At 40.7% G+C, this 18,511-nt stretch overlaps 1 long non-coding RNA gene across 6 annotated transcripts in view; it reads left to right on the top strand.

The window, feature by feature from the left end:
* Positions 1-18,511, top strand: part of LOC107196190 — a 393,663-nt gene that overhangs the window by 3,179 nt on the left and 371,973 nt on the right. The window lies entirely within an intron of this gene.

Genomic DNA, 18,511 nt, shown 5'->3' with positions numbered 1-18,511 from the left:
AAGAGTTTCCAGGGACGGGAAAGGCTATTGTCCCTACCAGCAGTCGTGAGAAGAGTTTAGTTCCAGTCCAGGGTACGAGATGGGACTTAAATAAAGTGCAGGGAGGTAGACATTCATATGTCTTCTTTCTCCTCTTTCTCTCTGGGGCTGGAAGGACAAGAGGGCTTAGTGATCTGGTGGGCCTAGAGTTAAATTTAGGGAGATGGACATTGATTCCAGGTTGGATATGTGCAGGGAATTATGTAAGAACTTTGGGACAGATCCAGGTTTGAATAGCCACTTCTACTGAAAGAGTAGCTGCTTCTAGGTAGCCATTAAGGAAATAACTCAGGGCAGGCCAATGACTCCTCTCTAAGCCATGGTGGGCTAAGACCCCAATATAGAACAGCTGTCTCTCCAAGAGAGAAAAATTGACAGATCAGTTGACAGAGGTTGCAGCCTGCTAGCAAGATGAACAGGGTGGAGAATAATAATAACAAGGATATAAACAAACATTTGTTGAACATTCATTGAGTACGTGCTATGTTTCATTCACTATATTATGCCATAGCTTCAAGCACAAATGACTCCTAGTCTGTGAGATAGTCACACTCTGAAAGGCAGTGGGGAACTGAGACTAAATATGGGAACAGCAGATTCACACCTTCCTTCTCACCAAGAGAGAGCTACCAATTATTGAAAGTAGAACTTCACATATTGTTGAACTGTTATTCCTTCTCTTGCTTTCTTTATATTTCTATCTCTGGGCAAGAGATTATAGCTGAATTCATGTAAGTTAAATGTGGATGTCGGGTACTATCTTTGAATTATCTCATTTAATCTTTATAACAATCTTACAAGGTAGATAGGTAGCAGCTATTATTTTCCTCATACCTACAGAAACAAGATAATGAGGTTGAGAAACTTTCCCAAAGTCATATGGAGACAAGTGGGTATCTGGCACTTAGGCCCAGGGAGGATAGAGCTAGAGATAACAGCAATATAGGGGCACAAGCTTCATGTCCCTTTGCTCATGTCCAGGGCCATAATTCATTTTCAGAGTTTCGTGATCTCTTGATGGACCTATTGTAAAGCCCACCGGTTTTTATGTTTTACAGTCTAAATTCTCTCACCTGTTCATCATATTTTCTTTCCTGTCTTGTTCATCCTCTACTATAAACCGAATTTTTGTGTTCTTCCAAAATTCCTATGTTTAAACCGATTCTCCAAGGTGACAGTATGAGGAGGTAGCGCCTCTGGAGGTTGTTTAAGTCATAGGGGCAGAGCTCTCATGAATGAGATTAGTGTCTATATAAAAAAAGACTTCTGGGAGCTCCCTTGCCGCTTCCAGCACATGAGGACACAGTGAGAAGACAACCATCTATGAACCAAGAAGAAGGCCCTCACCAGACACTGAATCTGCTGGGTCCTTGATCTTAGTCTTCCTAGCCTCCAGAACTGTGAGAAATACGTTTCTGTTATTATAAGTCACCCAGTCCATGGTACACTGTTATAGCAGGCAGAACGACGAAGACGACCTTCAAATGGCTCCCAGTTCATGTTTATTTCTTATTATCCTAAAGCATTCATTTCTTTTGCATCTCTTTGCCTTTGCATTTCTTGTCCTTTTTGCCCAGGGTATCCTTATCCTTCTAGTTGACACAAAAAGCACCTTATCTCTTAGAAATCAGACCAGCATTGTCTTCCAGAAAAACAGTTTAGCATAGTCCTTAAAAGCATGGGCCTTGACTCTGCCACTTAGCATCTTTGGTTTAGTTTTAGTCTCATTTCTAAAGTGTAGCCAGCCGTGCTAGCTGCATCATAGGATTATTGTAAGTATTAAATATGAATATAAATAGCATAGATCCTGACATAGAGTGCTGAACGAATGTTGTTACTTTAGTTCTCCATGAAGATGTCTCTGATTCTTCAAGTACAATTAATCACCTTCTCAGATGGGTTGTAAAGTGGACATTATTCATATCTCTATTATAGAATTTATTTTCTTACCTTGTAATTATCTGTTTAAAAATCCCTTCTTGTACTACCTATCTCCTGTAAGTAACAGGATAAAAGCCTTCTGCCTCAAACTCTACCTTTTGAGAGCTCTAGGCTCTAACAATTGAGATCAGAAAAAGTCCTAGAAAGCAGACCCCAAGAATCTGTTTTGGAGCTGAGTTACTTTTGCATCGATGGCAATATGAGACCTATACTGATGGTAATTACTTGACTAACAACCTTGGCATGCAGTGGCATTACAATTACTGACGTTTTCACCTACGATTAGTTGAGATGAGGTGCAAGGAGTAGGTGAAACATTATTTTATACAAAGTCTCTGCCAAATAAACAGTATTAGGAAAACGATGATTATGAGAATATTGGAGTGGATTAATTGCATGGCAATCCCTGGCAAAAGAAAATGATACACGCAGGAAACTGCTTACTTGAAGCATGCTGTGAAAGTCAGAGGGGCTTTAGGGCTGCTTTGAAGAGCAGTGAGGTATCCCTGGAGATGATGTGAGGCTCTACCCTGCAACAGGGCCTCATACTGCTGTCCTGTTCTCCCCAAGATCTGCCTCCGTCACCACTCACTTCCCCAAGACCAACATCCGGGGTCAGATCTGAGCACTCTCTGTCTGACTGAGGAAGTACTGTCTCAGCCCCAGGGCGAAGTAGCTTACACCTGAATGAGTTTCAGAACCGGACTAATACGCACTAAGAACTGGGGACCATTCCTGAGAATGGAATCTGAGGGTGTTGGAGCAGGCAGAGTAGACTCTAAGGCTGGTAGGGGAGAATATTTTTTATGTCAGGGCACTCATGACTCTAGATTCATCTTGCGGAGAGGGTATCTGGGTTTTCTGAATGGCACGTCAAGCTCGAACACAAAGACGAAGGTGCTAGAACCTCCCTAGAGGCATCTCGAGGAATGGGTCGGAAGGCTTAAGTAGGTGGGGACGTTTAAATGTCTTTACTATGTAAGACGTAGATGGTATCAGCTGATGGTCCCCAGGAGTGCCCAGGAATGCACTGGTGAGGGGTGCACTGGCTTTTTCAGTAGCTTAGTGGTGACTGTTTTGTATAGACTTGGCCTGACAGTGAGAAATGCTGCCACAAGACTGAGCTCTCTGACATGTGAACTATGGAGTTGGGGAATGGCAGAGTCACATGGCAGCATCATAGTATCAAAGCACCAGTCATAAGATGGAAATAATGATCATAATTGGCATCCAGGCCAGAGTGGCAGAGTGTCTTGTCCAACAGGAGTAGGTGGTGATAACTATTAAAAATTTTTTTTTTATTTTTCAATTATAGTTGACATTCAATACTATTTTATATTAGTTTCAAGTGTACAGCATAGTGGTTAGACATTTATATAATTTACGAAATGATCCCCTCATTAGTTTAGTACCCACCTGGCACTATACATAGTTATTAAAATATTATTGACTGTGTTCCCTATGCTGTACTTTACATCCCTGTGACTATTTTGTAACTACCAGTTTGTACTTATTAATCCCTTTACCTTTTCCACTCAGCCTCTAACCTCCCTCCCATCTGGCAACTATCAGTTCTCTGTATCTATGAGTCTGTTTCTGTTTTGTTTCTTTATTTTGTTCTTTAGATTCCACATATAAATGAGATCATATGGTATTTGTCTCTCTCTGTCTGACTTAATTCACTTAGCATAATACCTACTAGGTCCATCCGTGTTGTTCTTTTTTATGGCTGAGTAATATTCCATCATAAATCTGTATCATATTTTTTTATCCTGTAATCTATTGATGGGCATTTTGATTGCTTCTGTATCTTGGTCATTGTAAATAATGCTGCAATGAACATAGGGGCGCATATATCTTTTTGAATTTGTGTTTGGGATTTCTTCAGATAAATACCCAGAAGTGCAATGGCTGGGTCATACAGTAGTTCTATTTTTAATTTTTTTGAGAAACCTCCATACTGTTTTCCATAGTGGCTGCATCAATTTGCAATCCCACTAACAGTGTGCAAGGGTTTTCTTTTCTCCACATCCTCTCCAACACTTGTGGTTTGTTGATTTATTGATGATAGTCATTCTGACATGTATGAGGTTGATAGCTCATTGTGGTTTTAATTTTCACTTCACTGCTGATTAGTGATGTTGAGCATCTTTCATAAATCTATTGGTCATCTGTATGTCCTCTTTAGAGTAATGTCTGTTCAGGTCCTCTGCCCATTTTTTAGTTGAATTATTTATTTTTTTGGTGTTCATCTGTATGAGTTCTTTATAAATTTCGGATATTAACTCCTTATTGGATATATCCCTAGTGAATATTATCTCACATTCAGTAGGTTGTCTTTTTATTTTGTTGATGGTTTCCTTTGCTGTACAAAACTTTTTTAGTTTAGTGTTGTCCCATTATAATCTGAGTTGAGCGAAGTGGTATTTCAGGGCATCACCAAGGTGGGGCAAGTGGCGTTCAGGTTAATGCAAAGTTAGATTTGGCACCAGTACTGAGCCTGAGGCCAGTCAGCAAAAGGCAGAGCACTAGGAAGTCATCTGCTGGGTGCCTGGGGCCCACCCATCCCTGAGAGTTGTCTAAGAAAGACTGCAGCACAGGTCAACCCTCACTGCCTTCTGTCAAAAGAGCCTCAGGCAGTGCTTGAGTTGGGTGGGGCAGGATCTTAGGGAATTACAAGGGAGGAGCAAGTGGAATTCACCTGGCCAATGTAGATTCAAATTTGGCCGTGTAGGGGGAAGGCTCAATACTGAAAGAGTGGCTCCCTCCCCCAATGTGGGAGGAGGAATCGATACAGCGACCACGGCAGCTGTTTCTTTAGCCCTTTCTCTGAAGCCATACAACTTACAGGTGTCTCCCTGTAAGTTCCTGGCATCTCCAGAGCCACTGTTCGAACCCAAGGTGAGTGCCAAGGAGCAAGAGAGTCTGTGCACAGGCCCTTTAAGAGGACACCTGGATTTTCAGCAGCCTGTTTCACCTGGACAGATGGAATCCTTGCTGATTTCACAGCCAGATGTTGTGGGGGCTCCTCATCCCGGCACTGGTGTTCCCGGCTGGAGAGCCTGTTGCGGGGCTGGGACTCCTCGCTCCTCAGCGGGGAACCTCTGCAGCTGATATATTCTTCCCGATTCTCTACTGCTGCCATACGTGGGTGGGTGTGGGACCGGCCCATTTCAGTGGCCCCTCCTACCAGTCTTGACATGGCTTCTTTATATCCTTAGTTATAGGACTTCTGTTTAACTAGTCTTCAGGTGGTTCTTTAGGTTGCTTATTCTATAATTTAGTTATAATTCTAATGTGGTCATGGAGTCAAGCACGGCATTTACTTACTCCACCATCTTGACTGGAACCCCTGGTGATAACTATTAAATTATGGTATTCCTTGAGAGGGTGGAGAGAAAGCGGGGCGGGGGTGGAGGGAGCAGAGGGTGGATGGGAGGGGTGAGAGAGAGACAGAGAAAGAGAATTGTCAATTCAGGTATTTCTCAACTTGTAATTTCAAAGAAGTATGAGAGCCAGTGGTGAACAGGTTGACATCTGTTGTCCCAATGGGAAATCATGGGCCCTAACCCAGTTTCCAGATCCATATATCAGTTCATGAACCCAGAACCTACTAACAGAAGAAGATGTCAGATGTCTTTGATGAAGCTCTCTGAAAAAAGTAGTTTATGTAGTCAACATACCTCTGGTTGTTCGGCAGCGTAACTGTGCACTGGGGAAAGTGGAAAACTCAGGCTTTTTGACAGCTGCTGGGTGAAGAGTATGGGCTGGTACTGATACTAGGAGTCCTCCAGCTAGGGTGGGTGCCAATAGAGACAGGGTGAAAGATAGAATTTGGGCCCACGTTCTTCTTATTTCTGTAGTTATTATCCAGGACCCCAATGGCATAGATACCCTTAGCATCTGGTGTAAGTCCACACTGGTTCTCCAAACTGTGGCATAAAGAACATTAACTTAGAAAGGACTGAGTGGAAGCTCCTGCGGCCGACCTCCCCTATCTCTGGCCAAGACAGTTGCTCAGAAACAATATTGCCACTATCAAAGATTTGAAGGACACACAGGTGGTGGTTTTATCAGTATGGGCTCTTCAAACATCGAGTGGACTGCCTAGGATTACAATGGACTACCATTAGCCTACCAAGGTGATATTATAATCACGGCCACTGGGTATCTTACTGGAGCAGATCAAAACAGTTTCTAGCATTGGAACGTATATATTATGTTGGTAAATGCGTTATTTTTTGACCTCATAAATTAGGGGCAGGGGTCAAAAACATTTCACCTTCCTAGGGCGGAAAAGCAGTAACCACTCACCTGTTCTCCCAGGACTACGCTAATTCCCTTGCAGTCTGTAATAACATCGCAGAGATCCCAGCTATCTTGACCTTCATGTCAGACCTTCAGACTGTACACTGTGTTGATATCATCACATCACCAAATCATCTATCGTAAGCTGAGGATTATCCAATACACCAAGCCCCATAAGGATGAGCAAAGCCGCAATTCATTGTATGCTAGAAATGCTGTATTCCGGATTGAGCTTCAGCAGATCCTCGAAGCGTGTGTAAATTACATGCTCAAGTAGCCTAGACTCACTCTCACATTGTACTGACATCTCTCACACCTGTGGCTGCTGGGGGAATTTCCTAGGACCAGCTAACAAAGGAAGAAAGGACCCAGGCTGATTCACAAATGAGTTGGCACAATATGGTAGCGCTGGTCGAAAAGGGACTACTGTTGTGTTATCGCATCACTTAGAGGTGGCACTAAAGGACAGCGGTGAAGAAAACTCCTTTTGTCGGGCTGAGCTTCACACACCTGGTGATTCATTAGGTGGGAGGGAGAAGCAGCCTGAGCTATACAGTGGTCCCCCTTATCTGTGGCTTCATTTCTGCATTTGCAGTTAGGGAAAATTCCAGAAGTAAACAATTCGTCAGTTTTAAATTGCACGCGATTGCGCGTAGTGATGAAATCTCGCGATGTCTACTTCCTCCCGCCTGAGACCTGAGTCATCCTTTATCCAGTGTTGCCGCTCTGTACGCTCCCACGCATTAGTCACTTCATCGCCATCTTCGTCGTCAGGTCGCCGTTCCTGGGGCTGCAGCACCTGCGTCCAGGTAACTTTTATTTTGTTTAATAAGGGCCCTAAGCGCAGGCGTAGTGATACGGCAATTCAGAGAAGCCGTGAAGTCTTCCTTCATGTGAAGAGTACAGTACAAGAGACCAGGTTCGTATAACTTTTATTACAGCACGTTGTTGTTTTATTACAGTACGTTGTTATAACCGTTCTATTTTATTATTAGTTGTTGTTGTTAATCTCTTGCTGTGCGGAATTTATAAATTAAACTCTATCGTAGGTACGTATGTATAGGAAAAAACAGTATATGTAGGGTTCAGTACTATCCATGGCTTCAGGCAGCCACTGGGGGTCGTATCCTCGTGATAAGCTACTGTGTGTGTATATATATGTGTGTTTGTTTTGTTTCTCACCTAACTACCCTTGAACCATATTCAGTCTTTTGTTGTTGCTAAGATGTGACTTTTAAATTAAAAGGAAACCAACCATATACGTTTCTCAGTTAAGATCATAGAGAAAATAAACCACAGGTGTTATTAAGTTAATTATGATTCATTGTTGCTATTCAGTACTTTAACTTTGTAAAAAAGAAAAAAAGACCAGCCTCTATGGACAGAGGGGGATCTCCAAGATCTATATTTAAAAGGAAAAAAAGAAAAAAGGAAAAGTTCAGAATACTGTGAAGTCAAGATCCCTTTAGCATAAATAAAAAAAATATTTGGCTATCCATGCACATTAAGTGATTTAACTGTTTTAATATTTTTTAAGTGCTTCAAACTGTTCCTGGCTAATAGTAGATGCACTTATAAGTACTAGCTTATATTATTAGATCTACCATCATATATTATACTTCTATTTTAAGTATTTTAAGTGGTAATGGTTGTGGAGAGGGGAATGAGTATGAGTCATAGAGAAGTTTTTACTTTTGATTTTGTTCTTTTGTATATGGTTGTTTTTCTAATCAGATCTTTATGTTATGCTTTCCCTCCTTTTTGTGTTCAAAGACATCAGGGCTTATTTGGGCAATGAGTTCATCAGCTATTTCTTGTTTTTTTTTTTTTGAGACTTCTTTATTTAAAATTTTAAGAATAAAACTGGGCAATAACAAAAATGAAACAACGACAAAGAATTAAAAAGGAGGGAGAGATGATCCTGAATGTGAAATAAGTATGCTAAGGAGTAAAATCGTAGGTTTGTGGGTCAGATGGGTCCGGTTCTGCTCCTTTACTGTCGGTGGGAACTTGAGTTAATTCAGTTAATTTTTCTGTGAAATGGAAATAATGATTCCTACTATACAGAATTATTGTGAGGATTAAATAAGATAGTCCTTTCAGTATACCAGGAAAAAAATATATATATACTAGCTCTCTCACACTAGTTTCTTCCACAATAAATTGTACGCGAGAGTAACAGATGAAATCTTTTGCATGCACGTTTGCAAGTTGGCTGTACTGTAGATGTATTGCTAGGAAGATGTGGCTTGTACAAATTAGAAGTCACCAAGAAAATGGGAGAAATCTTAATATAAACATCTTTCCTTTTTTTTTTTTTTTGTCGGAAAGTCAAATGAAGAGAACAGAGAAGACATTTTAAACCCAGGGGGACATTTTAAGCCTGTGAATTGTCTAAAATTATAGTCCTGTCCTGCTTTCTCCCTTATGGAAGTACCTTTCTCTAGGTCCCTAGGTGTCTTTGTGCCATTCAGAGTAATTGGCTCATTAGGCGGCAGTGTTGCCCCTTATCCTGCACCCACATCCCTCCAGATAAGCTGGATGGGAGAAACAGAGCTCTATTCAGAGACTGCACAGCTGGCTCTCTTTTTTGTGTGTCTCTAAGTCGAAGAAGAGGACACAAAAGGATGTTTTCCCGAGTTAATTGGCAGGGCACTCATCCTGAACTGATGAGCCTGAAAGCCTTTCAATGGCATGATAATACTGCCCCCACGTGGTCAAACTTAGAAAGTCTCTGTCAAATCAATCAAATTGATCAAATACTTAGTCTACAAAGGATGGAGGGAAACAATGGGCTCTTAAAGATGTCTACAGTTGTGCAACTAGTGAGAACTACACTGATTATTTAGCTGGAACAGTTAATTAAGTCTTGCTTAGGGAGGATGAGTGTTCTTGATTTTGGAGCTAGCTGCTGATTCTCTCAATCGTGTGGCTATAGTTTTAAACCACATGTTCTTTGAGGTTTCTGCTCTGAAAAGTAAAGCTGAAAATCTCCTTACCTCCCGATATCATGGAGTTGAGGAAATAGAATAACACAGGCTTTAAATGCTTTGAAGTTCTAGGTGTGATGGTGTCATAACATGTTTGGGAGCAAAGTAGAATTTGCCAGCAGGAAACATTGTCCCTTGAATGCTGTCGCTTTTTAGGGACATAAGCTGAACCAAGTTTTTTTTAATCTCCTGAGCCCACACTTTCATTTTAAACTGGGCTACTGTGTAAACTCTTCCTTTTAAAATTGCTTTGCAAAGTATAAAATGCTATACTAATCTTAGCTTGCATAATTATTAACTATTTGAATAAAACATAAGAGCCCCTATAATGAAAAGTCCCCCTGATTCCACCTTGCTTACTAACGTTTTAGATGAAATTTCTCCTCTCTCGTATGTGGATAATAGTTTCACTTCGCTCGTCTCCCTGCAAATCTCTGACACAAACCTTTTGGGAAGAAATTGCGAAGAGTGTGCTGAGCATGTAATATGCTTTTCCCTGCTATTCTGGTGACAAGTACTTCTTTCCTCCTATTAACTAGTAACAGGGTCTTTCACAGATCACAGATTCACTTAAAAGTAAATAAATAATCCCTAAGATTCATACTTTATTTACTATGAATTGTCACAGAGCCAGGAGCTAGAATCACCCATAGCGCTGAAGCATGTGAACCTGAATGTCTGTATTCTGGAGAATACAGTGTTAGTTTCCATGTGGCAGGTGGCAATTTGAATAAATGCTCTGCCTGAAGATCCTGTTCGTTTCATTGTGCCCTACCAAAATGCATTTGCTGAATAACTTGAATTAAGAGAGTGAATAATTTACAAATAAAACTCTTCATCCTCCCTCCAACATTACTAATAAGAGCAGTTCTGGTTTCCCTTACTCCATTCCTCTGTTAAAAGAATGTTCTACGTCAGAAAATGCAGCTTTGTTCCAACTGGCGTTTACTGAGGTCACACTACACCGAATAGAACCTTTCTGGAGTCTAGTGTGACGAGGAGCCAGTCCACCTGTGCACATCTCACTCGCAGCCCTTCCCAGAATGGAGGGTCAGTGCAGCGGAAGTGGGGCATCTGTGTCCTGCCGGGCCCCTTCATGCAGTTTGGCTTTAAGAGAATAGAGAAAACATTTACACATACACACACATTTCTGGAAGAATACACTAAGACTTTAAAAGAGTTTAGCTCTGGGGAATGAGAATGTGAGTGGATAATTTTGGGAGGATTAGGGCTTCTGTTTCCATTTTTAGGTTTTAAATACTATGTTTCTTACAATGAGCATGTGGCTACATATCACTCTGTATTATAAAAAGATACCATGTACATATTAAAAAGACCAGTGGAGTTCTGTATGTACTTAAGCAGAGAGCTTAAGTATGCCAAGGCGTTGTCAAGGAAAAGAAGTTGCAGAATAATATATACAGCGATATTTATATTATATAATGTATGCCTGTGTACATTTAGAAAACTATAAAAGTCTATGATAACAATATAGCTAAAAATTATCTGTAAGGTTTTCAGGTGAAGAAAACATATACAGTACTTAAAAATTTTTCTTCCATTTTCTCATTTTTTTATTGGATTTTTATACCAAACATGTATTTGTAGGTTAATTACATAATTGAAAAAATTTTTTTGAACAGATCAATCAGATTATGTGGTTGTTTCATGGCTGATGAAATATATCCATTTGTCCTGGGCAATTTTGATAGTCTCAGCCCAGGTCTCCTTGTCTCCAGGCTGGGTCTCTGTGGAAGCGTTTTCTACCTAACGCAGGTTGGATGATGGGCCTCTGTTGTGCATTCATAATATTCTGATATCACTGTTTGTTAAATAGATGGATAGATTAGGGAAGTGAATACCTAGTTTTGGGAAATTCAGAGAAAGATGAAACTTACTTTCCACCAAAGAGATACACATTTCAAACATCAGAAAGAGTTAAAATGAACACCACTGCAGGAAGGAAGGGAGGAAGGGGGGAAGGAAGGAAGGGAGGAAGGGAGGAAGGAAGAGGAAAGAGGTGGGGGAGGGAGGAGGAAAGGGAGGGAAGCAGGAAAGGGAACTGTCTACGAGTGGTCAACAGATCGTCAGATTGGAGATTAATAGAGGACAGAAGTGTATCGGTTTTTATTCAGCTCTAAGGAAGAAAAGAGAATTTCAATCACTGTAGGGGCATGTATATTATTTGGGGACAAGAATTTTCACCAGGTTTGCCATGTTGTTCTGACAGCCTCTGATAGATATGAGAAAAAACAATTAGAACATATGCGTAGGTAAAAATAAACATCTCATTTGTAATAATAAAACATTAATGTATAAGAACAAATTAAAGAAGTGTGTAGGGCCTATATAAAGAAAACCATGAGAATTTCCTGAAGTTACATGAAAGAGGACTAGAATAAATAAGAGACGTTCCATGTTAGTGGGAGGGAATACACAATAGTGAAGTGATGTATGTTAATTATCCACAAATGACTTTATATATTCGATGCAATTACAGTGACCCCCCATGAGATGGCTTCTTCTCCTCCCTCCCCTCCCTTTCCTTCCTTCTTTCCTTCATTGGCATTATTTCTGATGCTTGAGCTCCAAGCTCTCCCGGGTACAGAAATTTTGCATTTCCTGTTCCTTAGGTTGAATTTCTCTTTTCCTAGATCTTCAGGTGGCTGCCTCTTTCTGTCAACACAGATCTCAGCCTAGATATCACTGTCTCTAAGAAATCTCTGAACCACCCAACTTCAAGTGACTTATAAGTCACTTTCTACTACATTTCCCTCTGTCTTTTCCTCGTAGCATTTGCCATAATCTGAAAATACTGCATTTATATATGTTCATGCATGTTATCCACCACCTTTCCCCACTAGAATGTGAGCTCATGAGAGCAGGGCATTCTCTGACTTAATTCCACTGCATTTCTTCCTTCTAATAATGCCAGGCACAAGGCAGGCACTTCGTTGATTGGTTTTGTTCTTAATGAATGATCAGTTTTCCAATTTAGAGAGTTCCTCCCAGGCATGGACTCATCATACTTCACTATTTTCCTTTAATCATGTTCAGAGGTTCATTAGACTAGTTTTAACCGTGTTTATGTTGTGCTAAAACCATTTCTGTATTTCGCTTCAGGATGATTCTCATTTCTTTCACCTTTTAGTTGTGTGGCTTTGGGCAAGTTGCTTAACTTTTCCCAGCCTCGACTTCCTCATCTGTAAAATCGAGATAATGATAGGTTTCTTGTGAATAATAAATTAATTAATAGGTAATCACTTAAAACATTGACATGGAGTAAACTCTCAATAAATGTTAGTTATTCACTTCTATTAACTTTATAACTTTTTCTTATCAAAAGTCCTGGCGTAGAGGCTCCTTTACTTAGGAACATCTCGTTTCTGAAAGGCTCTTCATAAGTTCTTCGTATGTCTACAGTGACTCTCTGTAAGGGCTAATGTGAGCACAGCGGTGTGAAGTTTGCTGTAGGTCGATGGTATGGGTTTTGATGATCCCATTTGCATAGGTGACGTTACTAATGTTTTTAACAGATATTGCTTAAATCTCCTTTTTCTTTACTATCAAAGATTCAGGGCTTGTCCTTTAAGCACTGTTACTTCATTTTAAAGCGAACATTAGCACAAACACATGAATGCCAATGGGGCCTGTGATGGTTGGCACAGTTGGTGTTTTTGCTCCAGCAAATAACTATTCATATCCCTTTGTTTAGTCAGTATTTGCTGCCGCTCACCTTGTGCCAGGCGCTGTTGTCATCTTGGGGAGTGATGTATGATCAGGGCAGACTGGTCCCTGCTCCCTTATAACTTACATTTATGTGTTTAAGAGAAAAGGTGTGTGCTGAAAATTTTACATAGAAGACTGTGCATTTTTAGGTGGGGTTTGACCCCTTAAAGAATCCTGTGTCTCCCTGTATATGGGGATTATTTCCTCTTTAGTAGAACAGCATCCTTGTTTGCAGTGTTAGACGTGGACAAGCCAGATGCTAAGTGGTGTGACATTTCAGTTTGATTTAAACTGATTGACAGTGACAGCTTCATGCCAAAGTGTGTTAATTCTTAATCAGAAACAATATCCCCTTGGACTGGTGAATGTATTTAGCATTAATTGGCAGTGGCTGTCTGCAAGCTTTCTTGGGGAAGCTGTGGACAGAAAGCAAAATGTGGTTTAGGGAAAATGTATTTTTGAAGCAGCCACATCAAGGACAACTTATTATCCCTTTGTGTAAACTGTAGTCTATTCACTGACCATTCATACCTTTATTCCAGTAGCATCTGAGAGCACCTACTATGCACACTGGGGGCCCTGGGAATATAAAGACACTGTGTCCCTTAAGGAGTTCATAGTCCGATGGTGGAATCATGATGGGAATTTTAAAATATGAATCGTAAAAGCCATCAAGAGGCTATTATATATGCATGTGTATGTATATAAATATATATATATATATGTGAACATATACATGTGCAAACAAAATGCACATATCATAATTGGATAGGTTCCCAATTGGATGGATATCCATGACTGGGAAAACCAGTTTATCAACTTCTCCTCCAGAAGGGCATCTTCTCCCTGGCCTCTAGCTTTGCACATACTGATTCCTTAGCTGGAATATCTGGAATAAGTGGGAGTAAAATATGTCGCACTATGATGAGAGTTTTCAACCAATGGTATGGGAAGTTAGGCAGAATAGACTCCAGGGTACTAACTTTCTTTTCTCTCTCCCTCTTCCTCTCCCTCTTCTTCTCCCTCTCTCTCCCTCCCTCCCTCTCTTCATCTCTCTCTCCTTCCCTTCCTTCCTGCCTCTCTCCCTCCCTCCAGGTTATAAACTAGATTATAAAAATTCAAACCTGTTTAATGAGAATATATCTTAGTGGATATAAATGTTCAGTGTTGGGACTTTTATGAAATACCTTAGATTTCTCCTCCTACCATGATCACTTTTTTTTTTTAAATAAGCTATTTCTGAGATATACGCTTTCTTTCCTTTTTAAAATTTTCTCATTCACACTCACCTAGGTGACTTGGCTAGATCCTTTTCCAGCAAAAATCTGTTTGCAAAGTCACCAAAACCCAGAAATATCTACTGTTGGTTTTGACGATGGCATTTAAACTGTGCGATTTTCTCAACTTTAAAGGAATACAATGGATGAAAAGATGTCAACAGACTGAGTTTAAGATTACAGTGTTTCTTAAATGGCAAAAGATGCCGATAAACATGTTCCTACAGGGAGGTTCAAGCCTTTCAATTTCCATGCAGAGAAACACAGTGGCTGATAAAACTTCCTAAGCCAAAGGTAGCTTCGATAGGTGTGTCAGAAGTTTGCCTTTGTCATTCTTATGCCGTTCTATACCCTACCACCTCCATCCACCCGTGTCGAAGAGTTCTGGCCATGTCGTTGTTTCATTATTGGGTGCAAAGGCCTAGTCCACAGCAACCCAGCACATTTCTGAGGATTCTATGTAAATTAGTTTCTCACAAATAGCATTATTAACAGGTCCAAGTTCCAGATTTGTAGGTCTTTATTACCTGCTTATATTTACTTTGCTATTCATGTTATTTACATATGTAGTCATATGTCACTTAACGATGGAATATGTTCTGAGAAATGGGTCGTTGGGCGATTTTGTTATTGTGTGAATGTCACAGAGTGCACTTACACAAACCTAGATGGTAGAGCCTACTACGCACCTAGGCCATAGGACATAGCCTGTTGCTCCTGGGCTACAGACTTGGACAGCGTGTTACTGTACCAACACTGTAGGCAGTTGTCACACAATGGTATTTGTGTATCTTAACATCTAAGCATAGAAAAGGCACATTTTAAAAAAAATCATACAAATGTAAACTGCTATGCCTGTATGGGGTGCTTACCACACATGGAGAATGCAGGACTGGAAGTCTCTCTGGGTGAGCCAGTGAGTGAGTGGGGAGGGACTGTGAAGGCCGAGCACGTGACTGTGCACCACTGTGGACCTGATGCGCACTGTCCCACAAGCCTTCCCTCTGAGTGTGTAACGCTGTGGGGACAGGCCGACTGTGCTGAAACAGGTCAGTGGCCGACTAATCGGGAAGTAATCTGTGTACTCAAAATTATGATGCTCTGAGTGTGAGGGAATCTGTTTCCAAGCTCCACAAATATTGCTCCCGTCATGTCAAAAAATTCCTCCTGAACCACTTATCCTTCCATTTCTTACCATCAGTTCGGCTCCATGATAATCTTATGGGACCACTGTCATGTATCAGTCCGCTGCTGGCCGAAACATCATTGTGCAGTGCGTTTGCACGCGCACTCACTCACACACACACGCGCACATAGAGAGCTTTGTATAGATTTTAGTTTAGTCGTTTGCCGAGGTACAGACATTAATTTATAAGTCAGGTACGTGTACTACTCCGACTGCAAAACAGAGGTCGGGATCGTCGTCCTTGGCCATGGGTGTCAGAGTCTCCCCGGTAATGTGAGATTTGGACATCTGACTCTTCAGATTTTCTAAGCTTAGTGTTTTATTTTACTAATAAATAACCTATCATAGGGCTAGGAGGAATAACAGGTTTTTGGTTTATTTGTGTTTGTGCTTTAATTTTGAGTATCATCTTCCATCAACGACGCCTTCGGAGGAAATTTTTTCCAGTTACTTCTCCACTTTATGGGAGTTCGCGTTGCAGGTATCACTAGTCTTCCTCGCCAGCTGGCTTCCGCTACTTCTAGATGTGCTGGAGGATTTACTCTAACTTCTGTGGTTAGATGTAGCTATATGAGCTTGGGCAACAGTGGCATGTTACGTTCGCAGCAGAGCATTTACACGTCGGCGTGAAACTTCCTGTTCTCTCCGGTCAGTATTGTAATCAGGGACTTCCCAACATGGAAAGTGTAAGTAGAAGTTACAGTAATTTATTTCTACCGCTCAAAAGCTGATCTTAACAGTGTCTCAGGACGATGTGAGCTTTAGGAAAAAAAATCTAAACAAAATTATAGGATTATGAACATGACTGGATTTCCTGTGGAAATCAGGAGACAGCACCATGTCGTGTCCTGCTTACTGTGGACCAAACTCCCATAGATGAGAGAGGACTATTATGGGAATTGAAATTTTTAAATTTATTTATTTATTGACTTATTTACTCTTTGTAAGAAACCGAGTAAAAGAATCAGAAGGTCTAAACCCTCTGTGTGGTATAACCAAAGAGCCATGACGTGCTACAGTTAAAAATGTCATGAAATCTTTGTCCTTTAACAAATTCTTAAGCCATAGTTTTAAAATGACGTTAATTATTCCAGGGAGTATTCTTTCTCAAATTAGTATTATAAGATGTGTGTGGTGTTTCCACCTTTGGAAAAGGAAATTTGTCTTGAGAAGCGTATTCCAAAAGAAAGGGCTCGTGTTAGTGATTCTAAGGTAACCTGTGAGTTTCTGTTTGAGCGTGTTGACCTTTAGCTTAAGACAATGTCTTGTGAGGCATTGGTTTTCACAGGTCCCTCAGGAGGTTCCAAAGGCAGACTTTAGTACCTTGATTTTGAGGTATACATCTGGAATGTGGTCAGTGTCTAAAAAACTGTGGACGGGCAATTTTCTAACAGAGTCAATATAATAATTAAAGAGAGATGTGGAAATAGCTTGTTGCAAGCACTCACCTGTCGTTTATTCACGATGCGTTTGGAGGGAGTTCACTTCATCTGCTAAATGCCAGGTGCTGGGCTGCAGAACAAACAAGACACTGTTTCTGTTCTGGAGGAGCTCATAAACTGATGGAGGACACAGAAAATCCATCAGTTACAGAGGACCGAAGCATGGCACAGAAAAGCAGGGCTCCTTATTTTGGGGAAATGGAGGGAGATAGAGGCCTTCGAACATGAAAATGCCTGCTCATTCTGAAGTTTACGGCCCCTTTTGGCCTAAGTCGATCGGGCTGGGTTAAGCTCACGAGGGGCCCAGAATCCTAAACAACGCCCTCAAAATGTAACGCCCTGTCACCTTTCTCTAGACTAGCATTGTATTATTGTTTGTTATATTTTTTCTTCCCAATTAAAGTGTGGACAGAGAGGGATCATGTGTCACCATCTTTGTATCTCATCATGCTTTTAGTATGTGGCAAATGAGAGACGTCTAAATGCCACAGGAAGGCTAAAGGAATGCGTGTTACCTTGCCAAACAGGAGTCCGGAGGCCCTGTTTCTAGCCCGACTGCCCTTCCCCAGCTGTGATCAGATCTCTCTGAAATCCTTGAATCTGATTTGGATGAACCTGGGATTTTTTTCTAATGAGGCTGCGGAGCTGTACTTAGGTTCGGAAATCAGTATTGCTTTTTAGATTTTCTCAGGGCACTTGCTTAGTGCTTTTTAATATTGGAGTGTGTATTCTGAAGTCAGAAAGTCTTTATTCCCAATTCTAGCTCTGTCTAACCTCCACAGACCTTAGCTTTTCCTTTTGTAACATGAAAAATATATATTATTATATAGAGTTATTTTGAAGATTAAATTAGCTCATGTACAAAAAGTGCCAAATATATTGCTCAGCACTTAGGTGCCAGAAAATGTTAGCTCTCCTCTCTAGTTTGCATGGAGTTATTACTCAGTAGATGACGGTCTGTTTTCCCTTAGGTATTAGCTCAAAGCAAAAGGAGCTGATAAAGTTAGACAGAGTCTGCAGTCTTTTCTCACATTGCACTCACCTGAGAAGAGAAAACAGGAGGGTTGACATTTATATATTTACACACTCCTTCCTAGTTCCAAATTTTCATTATCTATTTCACAAAACAAATTTGCTAGGTATCTACTCTGTGAAAGTCATTGCGTTAGATTTTTTAATATAAGAAGTCTGCCTAATAACACTGAGCAAGGAAATGAACACAGTTTGAGAGTCAGGTTTCAAGTTTTTCGAAACTCGAATCAGGAAATATGCCCTGATGAATACCCATATGCTTTTGGGGATGTCGGGATAGACTGTATGAAATTGATTGTCATAGAAATGAGAGCAGCATATATATGAGAGTAATTTTCTTCTCAGGTTCCTGTCACATCCACTTCACCAACCAATTCTTCCTCCTTGGTCAAATATAAGCTCTTTTCTATAGTTATTTCCTCTACCTACTGGGACATGAAATTGTCAGCCGCATACAAATACCTTCAATATCAGAGATAAAGTGACACATGCCCGAGGAGAGGTGATAGACATATTCCTGTAGGAACTGAGAGACAAGATGTCTGCAGCAGGCTCTTTTCTCTCCTT

The sequence above is a fragment of the Pteropus alecto genome, unplaced genomic scaffold, assembly GCF_000325575.1.
Source record: "Pteropus alecto unplaced genomic scaffold, ASM32557v1 scaffold5, whole genome shotgun sequence".
NCBI lineage: Eukaryota > Metazoa > Chordata > Mammalia > Chiroptera > Pteropodidae > Pteropus > Pteropus alecto.
This window is presented reverse-complemented; position numbering and strand designations above follow the sequence as displayed.